Raw genomic sequence first — 26,758 nt, forward strand, 5'->3', positions numbered from 1 at the left:
TAGCCATAAAGCTGGGCTACAGAGTATGACAAGTAAGATAGACTCTATCTGTGGTTCATGTACTGGTTGTAATGTGCAAACACTTCAGTTGTGTTGTGCAATAACTCCAGGGGGCACCATTCAAAGCAACTGTGGTAAAAATGGGATTTCTGGCATTATACAGAATGGTGGCCCTACAAACCGTTTTATCAACTCTGCCACCACCACCACGTCTGCTCCTTCTTTCTTGATGAGAGACCTGCACATTTACTTGTGTGTTTATTGATAGGTGACCCCTTTCTCAGCACAGGGACTGATTTATGATTGATCTCAGCCAGTCCAGTGGTCTCAGCTCCCTGCTCATCCTGGTTTAAACACAGGAATGGGAGCCAATAATGGGTAAGAGGAAATCCCCTGGTGGCTTCTGGGAAAGAAGATAAGAAGATACGAAGAGACATGGAGAACAAGACTCCTCTTCCAGGGCATGTAGTTTCGTCTCCAGTGATGTCTGAAGCTGTCGTACATACGATGTGGACAGAACAGCACTAAAATGTTCAAGATAGTAGAGTAGAAACTGAGAACGGCCCTACTCACAAATTTCTACTGGGAGCTAATAAATTCCTTAGCACTTAACGCTGCGGTCACTTGTTCCTTCTTTCGTTTGCAGCCAAAAGCATCCTTATTGACAGCCATGAATTTGGCTACTCCATCCATCAGTATAGAAATGGTGGGATACAAAGGCTCTGTAACTTCTTCAAGTTAGTGAGCAGGAAGTATAAAAACAATCCAACAAGCAAACAAACGAAAACAGCTTTCTGGTATCCCAGCTGTCTCACTGTGGGACTGCAAGTCAGTGACTGAATTTACCAAGGACATGGTAAACATTCAATGTTTACTGGTTACTGGGGGAGGGTGGAAAGATGGGAGTAAATACACGAACTTGATTGTTTTTATTAAGTGAATTGGCTCCAATACTTGACCGGAATATAGTCTGCTCTCCTCAACCAGATTTGATCCACATCATAACCCTGCGTCCCCCAAAGGGCTCATTCTTTCCGCCTCCTTCATCCAGAGAGTTGAAACTCTGGTCATTTCATGGGTAACAGACGTCATTGGAAAACAAAAGACAATATTTATACTTATTAATGAAAACTATTAAACTGCAGCCCAGATTTCTCCTATGCAGTACACCCCAAACTTGTCATTTTTGGAAACTAATAATAACAACAATGGCGACCATCTTGAAGGAGGATTTGAGGTAGCAGACACGTTCTATTTAAAGATGCCTTTGTCTGATGATCTGTATACCCATGCTAATGAGAAAGAGTGACCAAGATTACAGTCTCTTTCTTGGCTTTACATGTTTTGGGAGTCGTTCTTCACATCTGTTGCCCCCTAATAGGAGAGAGTACCAAAAATGGGGGTCTTTTGAGTTAGAATGCTCTAGTCAACCAGCACACTGGGTCACTTGACAATGGCTGGCCTGACAGGGATCCAATGCTGGGGAGACTTCATAGATATTCTGTATGTCTTCACCCTGGTGATGACTGTAAAGTATGGTGAAGCATTTATGTATCAGCGAAAGAAAGAAAGAAAGAAAGAAAGAAAGAAAGAAAGAAAGAAAGAAAGAAAGGTAGGAAGGAAGGAAGGAAGGAAGGAAGGAAGGAAGGAAGGAAGAAAGAAAGAAAGAAAGAAAGAAAGAAAGAAAGAAAGAAAGAAAGAAAAAGAAAGAGAGGAAGGGAAGAAAAGTGTGAAAAAAGGAAAGGTGAATGAAAATTACTATCTGGGGGAAAAAAACACAGTATTTAGGGTTCTCAGAAGAAGAATTTTATTTTTCTTCTTTTGAATTTAAAAAATGCACATGGCTTGTGGCCTTAAGGAGAGAAGCACAGGAACAAGGCTGCTTTTGTACTCTATTAAGGTTGAGATTAAAGTCCCTACTGATAAACTGAACATTCTTTAAAAGTGACCAGAAGCAAACAGTGTCTGTTTGCTGCTACTTTATTACAAAGACACCACTGAGAATAGCTAAGAATATACTATTTGATCTTTAACAGGTTGACCAAATGATTGCAGTTGGCTCCAGTACATGAGATGCTTTCTGCAAATTATTGTTTCTGGTTATAAACCTTTATAATATCTCAGAATGAATTATGTATGTATTTCATGTTTTCTTTTCTGTTATCAGCCTTGATGTTCTCATTTCAAGTTTCACCCTAGCCTCCTAATAATGCAATATTGAGGCCATTCAGACACTAATTATGCCTCCGTGGCTTTTTTGAAATGACTAAATCAGCATCAGTTCTATAATTATCATTAGCAAGTTTGTATCAGTAGCTCACATCACTTGAAAAGCTCAACTTAAATGATTTGTGAATGTACTCATCTAATACATTGAATACTCTCTATAGATACACACAGGTGCTTGCATATTGCTTTATGTAAAATAGAAAGCCCGTACATGTATATTGCATGAAATATATTTTCAATGCAATATTAAAACATTATTTCCATAGCTTGAAATATTAAGCTACACAGAGACACCCAAGATACCTGTGCTTTAAAAGCTCAGTTGGGGTGAGCGGTGTAAGGAAATAGAAAACTATTACTCATACTTAAGGCTAGATCTGATGTCTTCCTCATTTTCAGTATGTTCAAATAGGAAGCTGGCAAAGATGATTGACAGGAAGAAGTATCCAAATGCAATTCCTCTGTATTTTCATTGTTTCTGTTCTTGAATTATTGATATTGCCAGTAGTCATTTGCCATGAAAACAAATCAAGTTATGTATGGTAAGCACTTCCCTGAATGCAACACTTTTATATTTTAAAAAATGTTTACAGTATGCCAATTTTATAATTTAACAAAATGGCAAACTGGTGAGGAAAATAACTACAGCAAAATAAAAGCACAGTGTAAATTAAAATCTTAATTCTGTAACGAAATACACAAATATTGTGTGGGAAAATATTACAGGAAAAAAAAAATCCCACCAGCTACTGAGAGAGGCTATGAAGATTTCTTTGTGGCACTTAGAAGGGAAGGACTCACCTTAAACAGGAAAACCTGATAAGAATTTCTGAATTTAGGTCTCTTTAGGAATAGTGGGACATACATCAAAAGCCAAGCCATTGTACTTCCCAGTGACAATCTTTTTTTTTTCTTTCACACCACCTAATACTAGATCCTTGTTTTGTACAAAAAAACTTGTGCCAGGCTGTAGTATTTTATGACCTACATTATTACCCTCTGGGTAGTGAAATGATGGTGCCAAACTAATTATTGCTTTGTCTAATTTTAAATCCAGGTCTATGGAGATTAACAGCTTGCACATTAATTCAAAGCACCAACAGCCCACCTAACCTAATGCCGTTTTAAATGAATTAAAAATCCTGTTTAGGAAACTTTAATATACTTTAAATGAAGAAAATGTGTGTCTATATTTTTATTCAGTATATAAAAACCAAATTCGCTTTGCTTATTTCGCTTGCTCAAACATACTCCAGGGAGGAACTTTTCTTATCTTCAGGCATTACTTCTCTTGAGAATGAAATACCTGCTAAGCTAAAAGCACAATTAGCAGCTCCAAGGAGTTATAAGGGGGGGGGGGGGGGGGGGTAGGGAGGAGAGGGAGGCTAAATAATGAGAAGAAAGACTGTAGAAAGACTACCTAGAAAGACCACTCGATTCCAATGCATTGTCCCTTTTTATATCTTTGACATTAAATGAATGCCTTTAAACACACTGACATTTTGTAATATTACAAAATGAACGTGCAGTATTGAGCAATCAATACAAATAACCCATCTATAAAAAAGGCAGGAAGCATATCACCAAACTCTACAAGAAGGATTGACAGTTGGAGGGACCAGAAAATGATAGACCACTGCAATCACTCCCCAGCCGGTCTCCCCGTTTCCAGTTCTATTAGCTCTATCTTCTTAAAGCAGGTCTCAGACCACATAAATCTCTTGCTGAAAAACCTTCCAGAGCTTCCTGTTACCTACCTACTGAAATGCAAACCTCTCATCCAAGGAGTCAATGAAGTTCGTCCACAGTGTATCCCCAGTTCTCACTTTTTCCGAGTTCCCCTTCCGTACCTGTGTAAAGCAAAGGTTCAACCCAACCTGATTAAATGCTATTTCCTGCGAAGGCTCTCGTAACTGCCTTGCTCGCCGCCTTTGCCCATGCCTACTTCCTCTCCACCTCAGCTCGTCAGTTTCCTCAGTAAACCTGTATTCAGGATCCTTCCCATTTTCAGCATGGTGGTGGGGCGCGGACACAAAGCCCAAACCTAAACTGCAAGTTAACCAGGATTGCCTGCCCTCAGGGAACTTTACAATCTAACCGGGCTCAAACAGAAAGATACTTAAAACAGGATGTTAAAGTGCGGAGAGAGAGAGATGTAGTCTGAGGAGAGCCCAGGGCAAAGATGCAGAAGTGCCCCCCCCACCCCAAACCCCGGAAGGTTGGGAAGTCTTCTTGGAGGAGCTAAATGCTGAGAGTCTGAGGGAGTTAGCACACAGAAGAGGAGGGGAAACCAGAGGGCCCGGTGAACAGCAAGGCGCAGAGGGGACAGACAACATGGCATATGCAGACTGCAGACTACAAGCGGTTTGTTGTATTGGAGTTTAAAGATTGAGACTACAAAGCCCAGGACAACTGTCCTCTCCTTCATGAAAGAACCCGTATCTTCCTCTAGACAGACCCCTTTGTGAGTCACTTACTCACTTTGAACTATATTTATCCGGCTTTCTCCATAAAACGTTAATGTCCGTTTCCTTTAAATCTTCTGCAATTTTTAGTGCAATACTTTTAACCACAGTAAGTGCTCAGTACTATATGTACTTTCTAAATGAAATTGAGAATCATACAGAATCAGGCAGAGGCTGCAGCAAATATAGGAACACTCTCAGTAGTTCAGGAGTGAATGAGAATGTGCAATCCTCAGGTTATTACAAGAAAACACTTTTGCATAACCAAGAAAACATCTCAAGTGAACCTCTCATGGGATTTTCTAGTTGTCTCTCCACTGTGGGGTTAGGTCACTGAGGAGACATATGGACCACTCTAATATCCTTTGACAGTACCTGTATTCAAGTGTAATTCTAACAAATTGAGTAATTTTACTAAAATGAGGTCAAGGTCTTCACTAGTTTTTTTGGCAGGGGGAGGAAGGGGCGTAAGAATTTTTTAGTATTCTTAGTTGAAGTGTAACTGACTATCCTTAAAATAAACTGCAATTTATGCAAACATAAGAAAAATCATACCAGTAATTGCATTACTGTAAGAGCTCCTTTAGATTTTGTGAGCAATATGAAAAAAAAAGTGTAGGTCTAATAAACAGCTAGTAAGTCCTGGAATATTTTGGAAACATGATAGTTTTGAAGAAGATATTACTAGTTTAATGTTTTATTAAAATAATTGAGTTTGAAACTAAACAGCAGAATTTATAAATTGAATTGTGTTTAGCATTTCATGAAAAACTCAACATTATAGCCCCCCAAACTTGGTTTTGTCTTTAAAACATCTTGTCACCCTCATTTTCTTATCTTTTCAGTGCTCTGTCTACCCTCATCTTGTCCTTCTCTTTTATTCTTCCATCACCTAGGTATTTATCTCTGTGTCTAACCTGGCCCAATTACCCTTAGTCCAGGCAGACAAGAATATGGTCATCTGCACAATCGCATTCAATATCACCTTGCTTATTTCCTTACCCTTTACTGTGATTGTTGTTGCTTATATGTGTCCTAAGAACTAGGACACAAAAGTAGAAGAATCTTTCCTCTCTGAATTAGCTTGAGAGGAACATGTGGTTGTGTGCGTACACACACACACACACACACACACACACACACTCATACACTCCTCCTGAAGGAAAAAAAGAATAGTGATGCTTATTTTTCTTTAGTTTTCTTGCAAAGCCCAAGTCAGACTACACTGTGTGTTAGAAATTCATTATATTTGCCATTTCTACATTAAAAAGAAATTACAATTTTAAAAAAGAAAGAAGCAATGAGCTTACTGCAGTGGGGAAAAAATTAGCTTGATCAGTTTTTCACTGAATTAACTGTTCTCTTGATTACCCAGTCCACTTTCTTTAAGAATTCAATTTCTTATCTTCATGTCGTCACAAGAAAAGTTTCATAAAGTACATTGTAGAGATGGACGTCGGTTACAGTCAGAAACATTTCTTTTGAATAAAAGTTTTAAAAATAAATGTGGATAGAATATGGTGTCTATTAAAATGTTAATCGTACCATATCATTAAAGATAGTTTTATTAAAACAACAAAAACCACAAACATTGTGCTAATTTTACAAAGAATGCATCTTTCTGAAAAAAAAAATAGTCAAATTTCATCTTCCTTTGAAAAAAAAATAATTGGAGAAAAGCAACCTTTATCCATACCTTAAAAAAAAAAGCTAGAAATAGTGGGGTGACAAACTCCATAACAGATCTTACTAGTCATGCAAATCCCATAGCATATATTCTATTACGTAAACATTTTTTCCTGGAATACATGCAATTTTGGAAAATTTTGAAATGCTGTATAAATACATGCAGTGCTCTTTTCAGTAGTTTGCTTTTCTTTGATTCCAAAGTTAATTATATTCATTTATATATTGAATGACAAATTTTATAATCTGTATTTCAAACGAATATACAAAGGAGTTGAAAAAACTACTACTTATCTACTAATAAACTACGGCTAACCACTCTTTTTCTTGCCCCTTTTTAAAAGTAGGGCTTATTTTGTTTTAGATATTGAAAATGAATTTAAGATGATCATGAAAAATATATATACATATTTTTACTCAGTGGATATTCTATCCTATATATTTTATTTGGCATTTTGGTTTACATAAGGTACTGTAAATTCAATATGAGGAATTTAGTGTTAAAGGTTGATGAGCTTTGAACTTTTTTTAACAAACAAGGACAGAGCAGTTTTGCTTGAATTGCACAGAACATCTGCTGTGTGTCTAGAGAACTTCTCGTCGTCATTCTCCAAATGGGCAATAACCGAAATTATAAGTTCTTCACAGTTGTTGTTTTTTAATTCATCTGTACTCAATCCAACAGTGACCCATAGATATTTTTCTACACTTATTTCTTTGTGGTGAAATCCAATGGGCAACTTTTCATAATATCGTTTTCAAAGCTATCTTGTAAAACATAACTAAAGGGGCTCTAGTGTTCTCTGTTACATCAGAATAAAGTTCTTCTGTTTTATTTTGAAGCCTTGTTTAAAAAAATGCACAGAAAGGTCAAATCCATTCCAAATAGAAATCTCATTCTTTAGAAATATTTAGTAAGATCTTGAATCACTTCGTTTTGCCTTTTAAATTCTGTCATCTGCCCAGATTTAACTAAAATAATTTTTCTTTCTCATTGTGTTAGCTAAATGCATCCATTCAATGATTATCCATTCACAGGTAAGAAAATGACAAAAGGAGAATGAGATTAATTTCAAAGTATATATGTGGTATCTTTTAAAAGCTGCATTTCACCATCAGGAAAGCTGCAATTTAGTCTATTAAATCTATAGCAGAGAAGCAGGGGGAAATGTGAACACCCGTTATGAGGAGGGTCAGTCCTAAACGAGTCTATTTTCGTTTCCAACCTTCAAAGGTAACATTCTCAGTTTCATGCGCTCCTGGTCGAATATATAATTTGCCTCGTTCATTCTTAGCTTAGTTGAAATGGAGCGGACTGGATGTCCACCAGGCCAAAGTATAAACTTACCATTTATCTATTAAAGTCATAGTTAATGAAAACGAAGAGAAATTATTACCTCACTCTCTTGCTCATTACAATTCCTAAAGAACTTTGCTGGGCACATTATCTCGTAGACATCATGATCAAATGTTATTGTTTGCTTTATTATCTCAGTTGGATGGTTGGCTAGTCTAGAATGAAATAGGTTGAAGGCAATCCTCGCAGCCTAGAAGTCTGAATGAGGTTCCCATTCAAATGATCCCGGTTGTTTGGGGGTGGGGCGGGGTGATTAGTAAACCAACTGAGCTTACACTGCATAGTAAGCGTCTGGATGCAGCACATTTACATCTAACAAGAGACCCCAGAAAACGTGTGTGTGTTTCTTAAACCTTATGTTCCGAACAAAAGGCTATCTCAGCAACAGACAATCAGCACTGCATTGCTCCCTGGGATGCGAGTAACACACTCAACTGCACATTTCATTCTTCCTCAGCTCCCAGCACCACAAAGCCCCTACTCTCTTCCCACTCCTGGGTCCCCAGCTTGCTCCATAGAAGGGGGTTGGGAAAGCAGGAGCCTAACGTCTATGCTGGCGCACCAGCAGCCCGCTCCGGGGGCCCCCAGGCGCTGCTTTCCCCTGCCCGAGCCGCCTGGGGGAGGTAGGGAGGGGAACCAGGGAAGCGCCAGAGTGGACCGCACACCTAGACACTTATGATTTTATTTATTCACAAGGAGGCGGGGGAGGGGAACCGGCTTAATTCGGATTCCCCCCCCCCCCTCCGAAGTTGCCTCTTCTTAGCAGATAAAGTCATTTTCTGGCTGGTGCTGGGGGCCCAGGGGAGAGTGCGGGTGAGGTCCGGGCTCTCGGGGCCAGATCCTGTCCTGTGTGCAGAGTCCTGGGGGGTGGGGAAGGGTGGACTGGCCGCAGCTGTCGAGAGGGCCGGGAGCGGGCAGGGAGGGGCCCGCGGGCGCGAGAGCGGCGCAGCCCTGTCCCGGGCCCTCCCAGGCTGGCTGGGGCGCGCAAGGGCCGGATGGTCACGCGTGGGAAAGAAAGGTCCCTTCGCTCCCACCCCCACTCTTCCCACCCCAAGGCATTGCTCCCCTTTCCCCAGGCTGGGCCGCCCGGGAGTGCGGGCAGGGAGAGCTCCGGGTCCCCGCGCGCGTAATCATGACCTCGGGGCCCCCTCCGGGCCGCGTGAGCGCGTCGGCAAGGCTGGGCGGCCGCCGCGGCCCCGGCCGTGTAACATGACCCGAGTGGCTGGCCGGCCAGCGCGGCGCGGCCATTGAGCCCTCCCTGCCCATGAATCTCTGGCGCGTCTCTCGCTCGCTCGCCCGCTCGCCTCCCGCCTCCCTTTCTCCCCCTCCAGCTCCGCGGGCTCCGTGCGCCTCTCCCTCTCCCTCCCGGTCCTCCCGCTGCCCGTCTCTCTCCACTGCCCGCCTCTCGCCACTGCCTCCCGTCTTCTCTCCCTCTCCGCAGCCTCCGTCTCTTTCTCCCTCTCTCCTTTGAAAACTGATCTTTGGCTCTTAGTGTGAAAGTGATTTGAATTTGGCTCGGCGGCGCTCTGCGCCTGCGCCCAGCCTCTGGCATGCTGGCTCCTTCCAAGCAGCTGTTTTGGGTTTGAAATTCCAACATGGCAGAGGCTGCAGTCCGTCTTCCCTTCAAAAACTTGGAATGATTTCAAATCATAGGCACCTTCACTTAACCCTAGCTTCCATTCATCAGCAAACACATCGGATCGATGCTACGCTAACCTATCGGGTTTTCGCTCCGCGCGTTCAGGTAAGAGGAGCTTCGTAGTTTTCTACCATCTGTTTAAATTTGTTTTTGTTTTTGTTTGTTTTATTTTTTAAGAATATAAATAAATCCAAGACCCGTAATAGAAAGAGATCTTCGAGTTGTGCCGTAAACATTAAATTTAATTTGCATTCGCTTCTATTCTATACGCCAACCTGCTGTCTAATTTCTCTGTACAAAGTAGCCCTGAAACATTATAATGCATATTTTTGCTGCTTAATCATTGTAACAATAGTATTGGATTAAGAGTTCGCGATAGCAAGAATCTCGTTTTCCGCTATATTGGGCTTACTTATTACTATCTTTTTACTTCAAAAATAAAAAATAAGAAAGCGGAGCCATAGGGTGGGGCTAGACTTTCTTCGGGAACTAACTTCTAAGTAAATAAGAAGTGTAAATAAGAATCTTGCACACACAAAAAGTTGAGGTTAGATTACAGTCTCGTGGCTGAGGGAACGTGAAAATGTCAGAAGATCGGTTGCAGAAAAATGTAGGCACATCATCTTGGAGGGGGTACAGCGTGGTGGGCGTATTGTTGGCAAGGAACGGGAGAGAAAGATGTATAATTTAATGGTATATACAATCCACTGATCCTATTACCGTCCTCCCCGGAGCTCTTGTTAGTTTCAATGGGAGTGAGTGAAATTGACATGGACTTGCATTCCTGGTCATGTGCTTTTTTTCCTTTCTTTCTTCTCCTGTGATCTGAGATCCCCTTTTTGTTGATGTTGCTTTCCCCCTTAATTATATGCATGTAGGTTAAATGAATACCTGACGAAAGGGCCCACGTTTCAAGGCAGTGACATTTGATAGCTGAGAGGAAAAGTGGCTTTAATGAAAAGCAACCTTTGGAATTCCTGCTTGTGAGAAATCCAATTCAGCTTTTTGTGCTGCCAGCAAGAAATGATCAGTAGCACCAGTGTTTATGGTATGTCAGTTTTGGAATTTACTTCCTTTGCATCTAAATAGGAAAGACAAATTAAATAGCATGATAAAAACCATTGAAGACTCTCCTTGGGAAGCAGATGCTCATGATATATAATTCCTTTAAATATATATATGTATATTTTAATCTGTCAAAATGCTTGTTTGCTTTTGCTATCACTTGTTTATATTTCAGTTTTGATTAATAGATTACCGGAGTCCACTTTTATCGGTTTTAGCGGTAATCCCAAAGTTGCATGTTACTAGTAATGCACTATATAACCGCTGAAGTCAAATGGTATGTAAATTAGTTAAACTCAGTGTGGGGTTTTTTGGGGAGGAGGCTGGGTGGAGAGGGGAGAGGGCGGGAGTGTGGGGAAAGACTGCTTACTAATGAAAGTATATATATATATGTACACACACAAAACTGGATGAAATTTTTTTTTCTCAACCTATTAATGCAATTTGACTATCTGCTCTCTGGATGATTACACTTTGTGGAGTAATCAGTTCTTCTGAGTGTGTTTTTTTTGGGTGAGTGAGTGAAGGGGTATCTTTTACATAAAAATAAAAAATATATATTTTGATTGCTTTAAGTCCTTAATGTCTTTTAAGGAACAGTGGTAGTTTTTTTTTTTTTCCTTGCCATTCACTTGTCTGCCTGTCAGCGCTTTTTACTTTTAACCTGTGACAGAATTAAATAATCAAGCACTGAAATTGACTTTGTTTGAAATCGCTCTTTCCTCTTTCTTCACAAAAAAAAAAAAAAAAGGTCAGATAAATGGAGTGAGAGGGGGTTTTCAATAGCTCTTGTGACCGTGCCGTGTGTACACTTTGTGATATTCAATTAGGAGTAAGAGGGAACAACAACAAAAAGATGTTAAAAGTATTTTGCATAACCACAGGATATGTCCACTTTATACTGGCTTGGATTTTTGTTGTTGTTGTTGTTTGTGTGTGGGTTTTTTTTTTTTTTTTTTTTTTTGGTTACATTTACCCCACCACCATGCATTCACCCTGAAAAGAGAGAGAAGGAAAGGGAGAATATGAAAGAAAGAAATAGCAGTGGGGCAAAGCTGCCAGGGGTCTGTAACGTGGCCGTGGTTACTGCTCTCTCATAACACAAATGTGAATACAAGGAAAGGCACTACAGAAGCCGTTGCGCGACATACACTTCTGGTTGGACTCTGGTGACTATTGAGCTAAACACACAGTGCTCTCACACGATAGAAAGGATTTGAATTTTGCATTTGGAACTTGTTGACTTTGAAGCGATCAATAAGAAGACTGTTTATTTTAGATGCACATAATTTGCCCTGAGAAATGTTTTAAGGAGGAGAGAGCACAGCTTTTTTTCCCCCGGAGCTGTTGGAGCGAATGGGATTGCCAGATGGGCGATTTCCCTCTGTGATGTTAAAGCTGTAATATATATTCAGAGCAGATTGGGCTGCTGCCTGTGATGAGGAGGATATTACATTTATAAATTTTAAATCGGAGCTCGGACAATGTGCTGAGAGCAGAAATTGGATGGTTTGACTGTTCACCGTATTGATACTTAAATGTGATTTCTGAGTAGTAGTAATAATAATCATTGCAATAATATGTAAAAAACACGTTGGGGTAGGCAATCATATAATTCATGACATTTAACAGCAGATTTAAGTGTGTAAATTGCTCCCCTCCCCTGTCTCTGCTTACTATTAAATAATAGTCACATAATTTATTTCTCTGTGTTTAAATGCTTGTGCAAATGATGGTCACTCAGGAGCCTTATCACACACTAGAATTCTGGGGAGGAAAAGTTTCTATATATATTTATATGTATATTCATATATATAATAAAGTGGCATTAGTGGTTCCTATTTTGTAATTCTATCAGTCTGATTATTTTTAGATTTTGTTTGTCTCAAACGTGTGGCCTAAAGGAACCAGAGCTACAAACCTAAAAGGCTGGAAAGTGGGCAAGTGCTCTCACTCTGGCAGCTCTGCTGTTGCAAATTAAAAGTGTGTTGTGGTCAGGAAATGAAAGCTACAATGTCTCTTTTGAACAAGTCGTTTATCAAGAGAAACATCTATCAGGGACTGCCTTGTCACATTGATTCTCTAAAAGTTAAGTCCGAGCTGGAAGCTGCTTTGATGTTTTTGATCCTAAATTTAATACAACAGAAAAAAAGCAAGGATATTATGACCAGAATAGATTAAAAAAAAATGTTTCCTGGAACCAACAAGATCTATTTATTAGTACTGTACTATGTGTGAAGTTTTTGGACATAAGAGTTGAAAGGTTGAAGGGGAAACCCTAGCCTTTATAAACTGATAGTTGTTAAATATGTATTTATAGTACATTCAGTTATAGCTGGTTTCTTGGTTCACTTGGACATTTTGAAAATAGATCGTTTTAGAGGGAAAATTATTTTGAAAGGTGTTTTGGAACAATATGCAGAGAATCAAGAGTTTTCATCCATTCAAATTTTAGAGTTGCCCTCTTCCTTTCATCCTTTCTTTTAGTTCTTTATTGCTGTTTCCTCTCTTCATTATATGTGTGACATATTAGCTTTTCTTTGGGAAAGAAACATTTTTTTTTTCTATAAAACCCATTTCCCAAAACATGCTTGCTCACATCATCTTTATTGTTGATTAATTGTGCGTGTGGATGGTTATCAGTGTAAACTACATGGACTCACTCAGGTCTTTTGGAATTCAAGCCTGAAAATATAGGTAGGTAACAAATAAACCATGCCATGGATTCTTGAATACTGAATATGTTGCATGCATTATTCAAATTTGAAAAGGTATTGTTAAGAAATGACCAATTAAGAAAATTTTTTTGTGAAAGCATTTAAAAGCAACGTGCTTCATTTTGGGAGGCCCAGATAGGAGAGAAGTGTTCCTTTGAAATAGTTTCTGGATACTTGGCTTATACTGCTGTTGGCTACTTGCTCTTTCCTATGGATCTCTCAACAACTAGGCTGATAGACCACGAAGAGTGTGGTGGGAGTTTTGGGAAGTGTAATACTTGCTAATTAATCATGTCCGAAATGAAAGAATCATAGCAGGGTAATAAAGTCTCATTGTTGTTTTCCTGGAAGAGAGTAAGACTTCTGTTTGGAAGCTGTATGTGTGAGTTGACTTGCTTTTTCTCTTCTCCTAAAAAGACAGTTTATAGGGTCTCTTTAGAATGATTTCAGGAACCATTTTTTGGGGGGGGAGGGGGGCTATAGAATATTTTTCTTTTTCCTGACTGTACTGAATCAGTGATATTCTTGAAATTATCTCCGGTATCTTCTGAGTGAAAACATAGAGATTATTATATTTTCTTTAGTTACATTAAAGACTCCAGTGGCTGAGGTTCCAGTACTCGGTCGGTTGTGGGTTGTTTTTTGTTTTTTGTTTTCCACAAATAGAAAATCTTTTTGTTGTTTTTATTCATGTTAGGTAGGAACTTTGAAAACCTGTTAGCAGGCAGGTACTTCTGATAGATATACAAGAGAGCAGAAATATTATTAATTACTTTTAGATAGTATAAGAGTATGACCAGAGGGGAGAAAAGTAGTACTTTCAAGAATCGATAGAGAATATCTGTATTATAACTTGACATTTCTAAGATTGTTTAAAGTATTAGCTACTTGAAAAGACAAATGAGTGATATCACTATAGGTAAATTTTTTTTTTTTCCTGAGCTTTGGTTGTTACCTTTTAGATTTTAATGTTTTGCTTAGTTTATGCATGGGGACAGATCCCGAAAGTTTATGGGTCTGCAACATTTTTCAGAATTTTCATCTCCAGGTGAAGACGGCTCTGCTAATGACTCCCTGTTTTTGTCTGTGAATGTTTAGATGCCTTGAATGATTGCCTAATTAAGTAATCAGTTTTAATGGTCCGAAATCAGCAGAATTGCTAGGTGTATTTGAAACAATTGCAGGCTTTTATGATTTGTACTTTCCAGTTTGTTCTTAGAACCTTGGTTAATAGAAATGTTTACTGTTTTGCCTTCGATCAATATATTCTTGACTACAGATTTCACATACTACTTTTATAAAGTACCACACTTATTGTTGGAGGGCTAAAAAATTTAATTACCAGGAATTTAAATTGATTTATAAATTTTTGATTGGGAGAAATTGTTCTGTAGACATTTGTGTGAAATATTGACATACACTACTGATCGATAGGACTTGATTAATCAGCATATCTACTTTTTTATCTTGAGTCATTGATAAATCAGAATAAACAAATGGCACAGGAAACAATGCAGTTTTTTTCCTTCAATTAAAAAAAAATCTCACTATAATTGTCTCTTTCTTTGGGGGCATATAAGGGCTAATGTTTCATTAAAATCAGTTGAACTTAGGCATTATTTGGGGTACTTCTACAAGTCCATAAATGATTCCGTCTTCAATTAACTGTCTCTCTCTCTCTCACACACACACACACACATACATACACATTCTAGCTAGATTTTTTTTTGTCTATGAAAAATGAAACTTTTTTTTCAAAAACTGAAAAGAAATGCTTGTTTAGCAAGTGCTTTTCATGGTTGGAATTTGTAATTTTCTCCCTTTTTTTTCCTAAATGTGAATTTTTATCATTAACTTTTTCACTTAACTTACGGTAGAAATTTCAAGCATAGCTGCTTTGACATGATTGCTGATTACTGATCTTTTGGGATTTTTGATCTTATCATTCAAATGGCAATTTTACCTGAAAGATGCTTACTTCAAGCAATGCAGATAGTGGAAATAAGGAGTAGGCAAGAATATGGTAAAAATAAATTGTACTGATAAGTTTGCAGCAAATCAAAAGCAGGTGGCTATACTGTTTCCTTCGGGCAGCCCCACAGATGCCTGCTTGGGAGCTCTGGCTCAGCACGGCACATGCGTAGGCTACCTGTTGATGCTAGCCTTAGTCAGGAGACCGAGGCGGCAGAAAAGATAGGTGATCAGAAACCATCCAAACATGAGCTATCATATGGCACTTTCTGTTAATAATATTTACATATTTTATGCAACAAATCTGTTTGTTGTCTTGTTACTTGAGTATTGACACTTCTCTTAACATTGCATATGGTGGGCTGTTGTCTCTGGGTATATTAGAGGCAGTAAATTCAAAGGAGAATTTCAATTCAGATGTCTTTATGTTAAATATATGGAGAAATGGATATGTTCGCTTATATTTGAGCCACTATGGCTTTCACAAAACATCGATAGCATTACTTTGCCAGTCATTTTTGAAACCAGTGCATCCTGAGAGTAGCACGTGTGGTTTATTCTGGGGAGGCCCAAGGTTAAGTTTTTTTTTTTTTTTTTTTTACCCTACCTTTATGAGCTGAAGTACTCATATTTTTATGTGGGGGAATCTTTTCTTAGAAAATATATTTCTTAATAAAATATTGGGAAATTTGCTTCTTATTGGACTTTTGTTCTCATTTTCGGTCAAGAGTAGCTTTTATAAAAAGTTTATCAGTGATACTATCGCTCACAAAAAAGATTTTCTTACTGCAGAATACATAATGTGAAGTACCTAGAAAATGGTTTCTTAATATCAAAAACACCTTTACTCAGTTCCTTTCTTGTGAGCTTTGATTTCTGCTGGTAATGTATGTATTTACTCCATTCCACTTGTGAATGTGTTGCTGGCAAGAGAACAGAAACTGCATTTTCTTCATCCACCCCCCCCCAAAAATAAGTCTCTTTTTTTCCCCAGATTCAAGTAATGTCTGCCTTATGTCAATTGGATGCTTTTTAAGCAACTGACAATTGATTAAATGCCATATACCTATGACGGTAGACTCATCTGAGAACGGGTGACCTCTACTCTCATGCTTTGGTTCCCGAGGAGGTATTATTCATTGAAACAGTAGCATTCAAAATAAAATTTTGAAAGTAGTGTAACGTGAAGCCATGGGTTTCCAGATGTCACTGTAAACTTTTGGCTATTCTTTGGATTTATTATCTTCACCATCAGCACGCGTTGTCACCTTCACCTAGGGCTGGCTGCATAATTTCTGGGGCTTGGTGCAAAAAAGAAAATGTGGGGCACCTTGTTCAAAACTTATTAAAAATTCAAGACAGCCACAGCAGAGCAGTAAACCAAACGCAGGGCCCTTGTGTGTGGGACCCTGGGGGTGTGCACAAATCGCGGGGCAAGGAAGCTAGCCCGGCCTTCACAACCCACAAACTTCTATCAAGGGCCTGCTTGGTGCAAGTCACTGGGCTTCCTGTGGAAGAGACTAACTAGCCCACACTTCTTCCCTGTGCCTCTGCCCAAAGAAATACTGAGGGTTACTGAGTGAGAGAATCGATGGTAAATGGACCATTAGGTATCTTCTGCTCTTTCTGCACATGAATTGGTGTGACAGAAATATTTGCCTTTGTCTCTTGTTGCCCTTTGCCTGATATGTGCTCCATGTAGCCCATGAATTCTTGTGCAGAGATTCTGAAAAGGAACCGTGTGTTTCGTCATTGCTGCATGCTGGTACATACTTGAATATGTCCTCCCAGGCTCAGAGTGACTGGGGTGGGAAGGTTTTTAGTAAGATGTGTCCTAAGAGCCTGGGAGTTTCTCTGTTGCCATGTACCACCACCACCCCCGCTAAGTTTCAAGCACACGTAAAATAAGTATTTCTAAGGTAGAATTCAAAATTATCTAAACATATAGAAAACCCTGGCCAGTTAAAAATAAAAGCACAACTCACTGAGTGCCAGTCAGACAAAAGGGGCAAACGCAAAAATAATTTCCTTGTTATAACAGTAGCAACATTGATATTTTGACATTAGAAAGTGGCGTCGTAGCTCCATAAACACATGGTGACAGCTGTGTTAATGATGCAGAGGGACCTTCCACGCAAGAACGTTAACTCTGCAGTATGCTGTATTCAGATTGCGAACTTGGTTTCTGAACCTGGATTGAAATAACCCCCTTTTCCCTTGAATAATGGAGTCACCAGGTGGGACTCCTTTCTCCTTGGGTTTGAACATTCTGTGTCCAGGGGTGGACAAAACGTTTACATTGTTGCTTCCCAAGATACTTCTCAATGAGATCAAGCTTCATATTGAGATACCTAAAACTAAATTTTGAAGTCAAGCGGCTTTTTCAAATCAAAACTGAGATACGATGGAATGTCCAGCAAGTAATGGATCTGAGTGCACTTGAAGTTGTACCATTTATTTTCAAAAGGTATTTCTCACATCAGATGACTCTGCCAGGAAAGGAAATATCAAAGACCTCGGAAAAGTAACTATTCTTTTCTATAATCCAAGACTGGGGTGAGGGTGGGGGGCTTTAAAGATATTTCTGAGGAAGAATAAAAATTGAACTTATTTTGAATGCCTTGTTAGACTTTGTGGAGAGAAATACTATATATGAGACCTTCTAAGAAGAAAAATCTTTGCCCTGTGTAATAACAAGGCATTGCTCTCTCAGTTGATATGTGCTTTAACGAGAGGAGGCTTGAAAATACCTATTACAACAGTGTCCCATTTAATTATAAATTCACCCTGCAGTTTAGAAATTTTTTGCATCAAAGGCATGATAAACTTGTAATATTTTGATAGGTGCTTAGCCACCAAACGTAGTTTTTAGTGTCCTATAACCGATCTAGAAATTCTGTAGTATAATTTAAATCAGAACCCTTCTTTCCCCACCTTACCCCTAGCCTTTAGTATGTGGGATTTTCGCAAAACACATTTGGCCTGGGAAAGGATTAAACCAGGAATCTGTGTAAATCTGTGGCAATATAGTGCGTTGTTATGCTCCAAATAACCGTTTTATTTCCCTTTTATTCACTTCTTTTCCCTTTCCATTTCAAATTGAAGTTAAGACTGTAAACTCTCTTAGGTCATATACCTGAATGATGCTGAATTATAAATCTTAATTAGGTATGATTCACTGATTTTAATCTTACAAGATAATTATTCTGAATAGGATAAAAGATTCCCTTCAGAGTGAAGGCATTTTCATTACAAACCCCATTTAAGATCAAACAAAGACCATTAAATAAACAGAATACTGTTATTCTTTTAAGCCTAAGACTTAATACTTTTGAGTTTAAGTACATGAATGAGGAAATAAGGACATCGATAGGGCAGTTTTAGTGTTTGCAAACTTTCAGCGCTTTTGATAAATTTTACTGCTAGGAATTACATGGATGGAGAGGAATCTTTTAAATAAAAATTACAGTTTTGATTATCTAAATGGAATATGCTCTTGTGCATGTTCATAGAAACATTTCTTTGTGAAGATATCGATGTCAGGGACACTTTTGGTATGTCTTTATGAGTAATTAGGTTAACGGGGTTAGTTAGAAAATGTATCCTTTCCTGGAAAATGAAAAATTGCATTCAAGCAAAGGTAAAAGAGTAGAACATATTCATGACTTTAAGTACTTAAAAAGATATTTTATGAGTCATTTTTAAGAATAATACCCAATATGTAACTTGTTAAGAATAATAGCCATTTTTACTTTTTAAAGCATATTTATATTAAAACTGACTTTCTGTTCATGAGTCACAAATCTGGAGTCAATTTTAGGCCCGACTTTGAAAAGATGTGGGTCTAATCCCCTGCCCGGATCGCGGTATCCTACACCGGCGGTATTGGTGCAAAATTTTTCTTTAAAGAGAAATTTTCGTTTGCATTATTCAGAAGATTAAGCCACATTTTTGAGGGGAATACTGATATGACCCAAATGGAGACATTGGGACCCCGAATGACCTACATCTTTGTCTGACAAACTAGAAGGAGAAAATATCACCACCTTTGGAATTTTATATACCTGCCTGAACAGTACTTGTTCTTTCTATGGGAAGATTTTAATGTACTAAGAATGAGGGTTCCCTAATTGGAAAAATATGCTTTATGTAGTTATAAGAGTACCAATCAACTAGTCATCAGTATGAATTTAGTTACGATGGTAGGATAGTAGCACTAAAGAATCTTCCTCAGAAGTGGATGTTGAGACTGAGCTAAGTGTCTCTTGAGAAAGAGAAAAATTCTGTACATACGCAGAATTCCTTTTGGGATTTTTTTTTTTTTAACACGAGCATGAAATCTTTATCAATAACATTTAAGCAGTTTAAGTATTAGGAAAAAATTCTACTATTGGAAGATCTTTATTATGCTTTGTTCTTTTAATAAGTCCTCGATGAACTCATACAATTCATTAATGGTTGTTTTGTTTGTTTGTTCTGTTTTTGTGTTGCTTTATTTTGTTTTAAAATCAAAGTAAAAAGACCTTAAGGGAAACTATTTTGTACTGTTTGTCTTCAAAAATACCTACTGAGAACACTACAACGCGTGGTATAGGTTTGCTTATAATGAGGGGCAAAAATCCACAATTTTACCCCCATGTAATTCTCTTTCTCTGGAATCTACCTTCCTATACAAAATGCCACTATTCCTAAGCTATTGTATGGTAGGTGTTGCTGATGTGTCATTGTAATGCACATGTGTACCTAAACACGTCTATTTTTTGTATTTATCTGTGATTTCTAACAGCCAACTCTGCAGGTGTCCCAGTGCTCGGGGCAGGCAGAACAAGGTTTTCTCCCTAGCTTGCTATTTGCAGACTTGCTGGGAACCTTGCTGTCTCATCCATCCTCCTGCTGCTGGGGTCCGGTTTTACCCAGACCTGAGTACTGTTTTGATGAGGACGGGTTTTCGTTTCGTTTTATTTTTGTTTTTATTTTTTAGTATTTATCTGTAGGGCCGGTTCTGATTTGATCATCTGGAAAATCAAATTTCACTTGAGCTGCTAGAATATGATATTTACACCATGAGGAGGGAGTTTGAATTAATTAAGAGGATATTGAGCTGTGTAGTGGGAGGAAGTATAGCAGCATTTTTTGGCATGGACACAAGGCGAAAGACAACTTGTAGGAATGGGGAAGTAGTTAAAGGGAAATAAATGAGGGAAATTGTTGAGGAAAGTCAAGGGCGACGATGATCTTCATGTGACGGTTGCTAAAAATGATATTGGCAATTTAAAAAAGTCAAATCCTAATACAATTACGTGAGACAACTGGTCATTTATTAAGAATTAGTGACCAGTGAACGTTAAGGAGGCTGCAGCACTGTAAACAAATCACATCCCCCCTTTTAAAAGTGGCACCTGCTATATCAGATCTTGAATATATGGGATTTGTGATAGCACAGATTAAAAGAACTATTTCCCCCCTCTTTTCTCCTCATAATTTGAAGAAGTGTAAAAATTATACATGCCTTTCAGGATGACTCATATTACTCTTAGACTCTTTTTTCTCCCTCAACCTACTCAATTTAATTAGACCACGAGTGAGATTACAGAAGAAAAGCCATTGAGGATTGGGGTATATCGTTTTTAAAGCTTCTTTGGAAAATAATGCATTTATTGCCATTACAGGAGTTCAAATCATAAAGTAGATGTACGATTTGCTTTGCTCAGAGCAAAGTTTAATGGTAAATTTTGTGTCTACTCTGTGAGCCAGCTCTACCTTAGTGTCCAAAACTAAACAAACCAACCAACCTGCCAAAGCCTTGCCTCAGACCAGTTAAATGGAAGTTCAGGGGACGCCCAGTTTCTTTTAAGCTCCCCCAGTGAATCGGATGTAAAGTTGTGATTAAGAACCTCTTCTCTAAACCAAAACGTGACACATTTCATGAAATCTTAAACTTTTCACTACTTGAAAATATAATTCCTGTTTGAAGACGTACAATTAGAGATATCCCGTCAGAATTTAATGTACTAATGATATGTACTAGAGTTAGTTCACTATCTGGCTAAATTCAACAACAGTCTATGAAGAATCTTGAGAACATTGTCACCACCGTAGTAAGAGTACCTCAGGAAAGTGAAAGTGGTGAAGAAAAGCATCAGCAGAAGCCAAGAGTCTATCGTATTTGTGACCCTGGGTAAGTCACTCAGCCTCTCTGAGCCTCTTTACTTTTTTATAAAAGGAGAGTTGATCCAATGACTATTAAGACTTTTTCCAGTTCTATTTAATCCATGACTGCTTGGTCATGGCCTAGTAGTATAAGCTTGAGTAAGTTGGAACCTTGCTAGTGGTCAGTGGCTGATGAAAAATATGTTTTTGTTTCCCTTTAAGAAACTAAAGAAATTGTCTTGGAAACAATGAAGGAAGTTCAAGGCCCATTTATCACTTTGTTAAACCGTTCAAGGGGGATGGTAACCATTCATTAAATATGCTTACTAATTGGCTACAAGCAAATATGTCAGCAATTCTACTATCTTGAGAGTTGATGGGTATTAGTTAGCCAGCGCTTTTTCCCTGTAAGAGATATAAATAGACTGACAAGCAGATTAACTTAAGCAGTGGCAGAGTTAGGGCCTTCGAATCCTTTTAAAAATATATATAAGTTACAGTTCAGTATGAAATTTGGATCTTTATCTAACGGGAAGCAATTCCATCTTTCCTCTGCTTTAGGTCTAATTTGTCTTTATTCATCCTCTTTTTACCCCCTGGAATGCTCTTTTCCACCTGTTGAAATCCTACCAGGACTTTGATATCTAACTCAATGTTGCATCATCTATGAAAACTTCCTTGAGCCACACTAATCAGGATGCATTTCAATATCTACTTGATAATCCCTAAGCACTGTTTAAAAAAAATCTTCTTTCGATCGTTTGCCATCATCTCTCCTCTATTGTAGATTTCCAGGCATTTGTGTTTCTCATCTATGAAACTGTAAACTTCTTGTGAGCAGGGCACATCTAATTTGTTTTTTATTTTTAATCTTCTCAACATGCCTGTGTGGTGCAAGACCTGTGATAGATGTTCAATAAATGTTTGGTGAATTGAATTGAGAGAAGCATAGGAGACTGTCACTTGGTTAATCTTTTATTAATCTTACTTTTAAAAAAATTGGAAGATACTTTTAAAAATATTTAAAGAACAGGTACATTAAACTTATGCATTTCATTTTAAAAAGTGGAATTTCTGTATTCTTCATGTAATTTAATTACCAAAGAAGGACTTTATAACCCTGAAAAATAGTTTTATAATTATATGCCTAAAAAGGAGCTTACCATCATTTATCCCGTTTTCATATATATGGAGAGGAGAGGATTTAAACTATTTTATAAAAATAGAACGTTATAATGCTACCTTGAAAAATCTTACAGAACAAAACTGCATAGCCTGTTTTATTATAAAGTAGTAACAAATGGCTTCAAATCACTGAGTTCTACATCTTTTTTTTTTTCCTTGTGTGTTTGCAGTCAGGAAAAAAAAAAAGGAGGCTACAGAATCATAAAGTACTAGACCGGGAGACTTTCAAATCAACTTCTTGCCAAAATAGGGTTATTCAGCCTTTGGTTGAACAAAAGACATCAGCAGCTCCTAAGGCACTCCTTTCTGTTTTGTCTTTTCTCTGATAAATAAGTAGTGTGCAAATCTGTACCCCAGCAGCACTCGAAAGAGCTTTCCTTGGGAATATGATGGTACTTAGGGTGATAAGGTGTGAGATGCACACTAGTTAATCTACAGTTGATAGGAAAACTTTCCTTGACTCTGTAGTTTGTGACCGCCTTTGGTCAACATTTTATTTAATTGGCACGTTTTTGTTTTATATTTCAGTACCGTCTGACAGTGTTACGTTATGGTGTACTAAATACTGGGTAGTAAGCAGTTTAGCAATGACCTTGTCTTCTAGCGGTTCTTCTGTGTTACCAGTCGGCTTGTGTGCTTACGAAGGATCAGTTTCTTTCTCAAAGCTGTCCCTAATGTTACAACAAATGGCATTACAAAATTTTCTAAGGGAAGCTCAATTTGATCGACGTGTTGAAATTGTAATGAGTTAGTCAACAGTATTTTGCAAGATTTCTATTTTATATTTGTGTATTTGAACCTAAAGATGGACGTACCAGAGAAAAGCACTCGTTCACCTTCCTTTGTGAAAGAAAAAACAAAACAAAACAACCAAAAAACCCCACAAAAAAACAAAAAACCAACCAACCCAAAAAACCCCAAAGGATCTATTGTCATTCTTTTAAAAACACAATTTACTAAGGGAACCTAGAACCTCTACTGGAAGCTCACTCGTTTTCTTTTAATTTGGGCTCTTCAGATCTGAAAAGTTCTAGATGTTATCTTACCGCTTCATATTGAAATTTGGGTTGATCTCATACACTCCATATAGAAGAAATATCTGCAGTGCTGATTGTTGAACCTGGATTATGACAAAGAAATGCCATTAAGTGAGCTGTGGTGGACGAATGTTGCTTCGTTAATTGTGTGAAAACACCGCGTCTTTAGCAAAGAGCTTCAGTAGTACAGAAAGGGTAGGACATTGTAGAATAATAAAGATTATGAAACAGTTTGAAAGGTGGCAAAAGCATTTTTGCAGTTTGACTAAGATAATGTGTTTAGTTCCTTTGTTAAATCAGCTCTTCTGGTGTTCTGGAAACCATTCAATAAGCTAAGCAAGTAAAAATGCTTAAATAAATAAGTTAAAATCCATGAGAGTGAGGGTAACAACTATGGACTGAAAATCCTTATGGTGGTAGCTTGCCAAAAACCAAACTAAATCAAGGGAAGATTTAAAAGACATAGCTTAGGGGCACGTGGGTGGCCCAGTGGGTTAAGTGTCTGCCTTTGGCTCGGGTCATGATCCCAGGGTCCCAGGATCGAGTGCTTCATTGGGTTCTTTGCTCAGCAGGGAACCTGCCTCTCCCTCTCCTTCTGCTGCTGCCCCTGCTTGTGCTCTCTCTCCCTCTGTCAGATAAGTAAGTAAATTAAGTAAGTAAGTAAGTAAATAAATAAATAAATAAATAGTAAAAATGAAAAATAAAAGACATAGCTTAAAATTCTGCCCTGTTTATATTCAGGAGGTTGTGGGGTTCTAAACTAACTAACTAAAAATATCCATGCAGATCCTTCATGCCTAAAATGTCAGCCTTTTCTCCTTTAGTCCTCCCAAAGGAAAATTGGGTGATTTCCCAGAGATCGTAGTAATGTAAGTTGGTAGCCACAAAATAAGAACCATGATTCAAAGTCAGTGGTCGATAGTTGCTTTTGTTGTTCTTTTTTATTTTGTTTTTTTAGTTTTTGGTCCTCATAAGCATAGTTGAAAGTTGTCAGTAACTGGATTTTTTTATTAGGCCTACTGGATGTTTTTATTAGGCAGTTCTTGAAGAATACGAGGCTGTATTTGTTCTCTTAGCTTCAAATCTAAAATGAAACATAAAATTATTTCAAGGGAGCCCAGCTATGGGTGTGTGAGTGTGTGTGTGTTTGTATTCAGTGGAGCAACCATGAAACATGACAGCACTTAGAGCGCTTTCATTCTGAGTGGCCAGTGGGTAGCTCCATACAGACACCATCTAAGTGAGCCAATTTAAATCTCACTCCAGATCCTTAACTAAGTGGCCCAGGTCTATCCGGGAGGTGACACTTGTCCCTCAGGGGATACGTTTGGCATGATATTCAGTTGAAGAGTCAGTAAACAAGGTTTATGAGAAATTAGTTAAAACTGAAATTGCAAATGGATAATGAGGGGTAGTTTACCCTAAAATGGCTTGAATATATTTGTCATATGTGCACAAAGAGAATTTTTTAAACGGGTTATTTTGATTAGAATGAAAACCAATCACAAATAAGCCACTTAAAATTTGCTTTCCTGCTAGGATCATTTTCTTTGAGCGACTGACCACGCCTTCTTCCAGCCCCGTCTTTGTCCAGGGTTTGGTGTAGTCACGCACGTGTCCTTGAAGAAACGTAGCATCTTTCACGAGATTTTTGCACAAGTGAAATCAGATACCAGTTTTTATTGCAGAACCCAGCCTACAAATGTTTCTCTTTAAAGACATTTTTAATAGAAACAGTAAGGTATAAATCATTTAAGCAATTACCTGGACATTGTGGAAATGGGGCTTGGCTTGTTCTGTAGCCCCAGATGTTTCCAGATTCCAGTAATAACCCGGTCCAGATATTTACAGCTTAATTTTCTGTGCATGTGCACTTGTCCACAAATGGCTCCTATTTCCCATTTTCTGTTGGACAACTGGGCCACTTAGAGGTAAAGAAAGTGATTTCAGCTTGGGTGCTGACAAACATTAATGGTTATAATAAGTTGCTTCTAGAAACTTTGATCACTTAAAAAAGATGGAGAGGCTAAATCTTAGAGGATTTTATACTAAGAAATAAAAGAAATTATTCAAATGGCATTTTCCTTTATGGATGGGGATGGGGTGAATAACCTCCCCTCATTCCTCAAAATTATATTTAGCTTTGATATACTGTGTGATAAATGTGATTTTTTTAATGCGTCTTCTGGCACTGGTTGGGTTATCACGCAGGCTGCTAGTTTTCCTTGCATTACTATTCCACAGTTTTTCTTGTTCTTACTAGAAACTAAACAAATGGAAAATAATGATTGGTAACCATCTGCTGTGCAGAAATTCACATATAGCAGTTAACTCTATTTTATAAAACAAGACCAAACGAGTGGATTATACTGTTGCCAGTAAATAGCAACATGCAGTAGAGCTTCCTCTGGACAAAGCAGGAGCCTAGGCAGCCAGCATTTCATTATGGGAAGTCAGTTGGTTGGGCTGTGGGACTGGATGTGCCCAGGCATGGATGCGTGTGCTCGTGTGTGTGTGTGTGTGTGTGTGTGTGTCCATGTGTGTACTGCACATATGAAGAGAATCGGTATTTCCTCTCTACCTGTTCCTTGTGTCTCCTTCTTTGTCCCCCATAATTCCAATCAAGCTAAGTCGGAGTATTGTAGGTGCAAGTGAATCGATTTAATCACATCATCCTAGATCTCTTTATTTGCTTAAAAAATAAAGCCAAAATACATAAAGCCATGGAGAATGAAGATGTGTGAAAGTACGGGGGCTTCAGATCACAATCATGGTTTCCAGAGGTGGACAAATTATGACTAGTGGCTGGCCAATTTAGCTTTAACTTAGTCTCTGGTCTTATCCTCTACCTGAGGAATAGCTTAACTGAAAAGTAGATTGAGTATATGTCCAAAAGATGTGGATGGGCAACGATTATTCGTATAGTTGCTACTCAAGTATGGGTGATGCATCGAGGGAAGACGTATATGAGAATAGACAGAAGTAAGTGGTCACGAAGAATTTATTCAGATGGACCAGGGAAGGCCTGATTTTATAGCTGTCCATATAATCAATCGATCGATCTCTCTCTCCCTCCCGCCTCCTTGCTCTAAAATCTGTTTAACATATCAATATAGTTAGATACTCAAAACACACATAGTATCTCTTTCCCTTCTTTGATACTGAGATTTTGCCACAGAGCAAGAAAAGTTGTTTAAAATGGGCAGTATATTGAGTTCAAAGGACCCATACAGTTCATAAATTCTCTGGTGTCTACT

At 38.3% G+C, this 26,758-nt stretch overlaps 1 long non-coding RNA gene across 1 annotated transcript in view; it reads left to right on the forward strand.

Annotated features, from left to right (window-relative positions):
- The first annotated feature begins 9,146 nt into the window (after positions 1–9,146).
- LOC103659513 overlaps positions 9,147–26,758 on the forward strand; it is a 97,360-nt gene continuing 79,748 nt past the window's right edge. The window contains exons 1-2 of the long non-coding RNA XR_567498.2: positions 9,147–9,481; positions 10,255–10,424. This is a non-coding gene — a long non-coding RNA (uncharacterized LOC103659513). The remainder of the gene's footprint in view (positions 9,482–10,254; positions 10,425–26,758) is intronic.

This window comes from Ursus maritimus, unplaced genomic scaffold (assembly GCF_017311325.1).
Source record: "Ursus maritimus isolate PB19 unplaced genomic scaffold, ASM1731132v1 scaffold_1, whole genome shotgun sequence".
Lineage (NCBI taxonomy): Eukaryota > Metazoa > Chordata > Mammalia > Carnivora > Ursidae > Ursus > Ursus maritimus.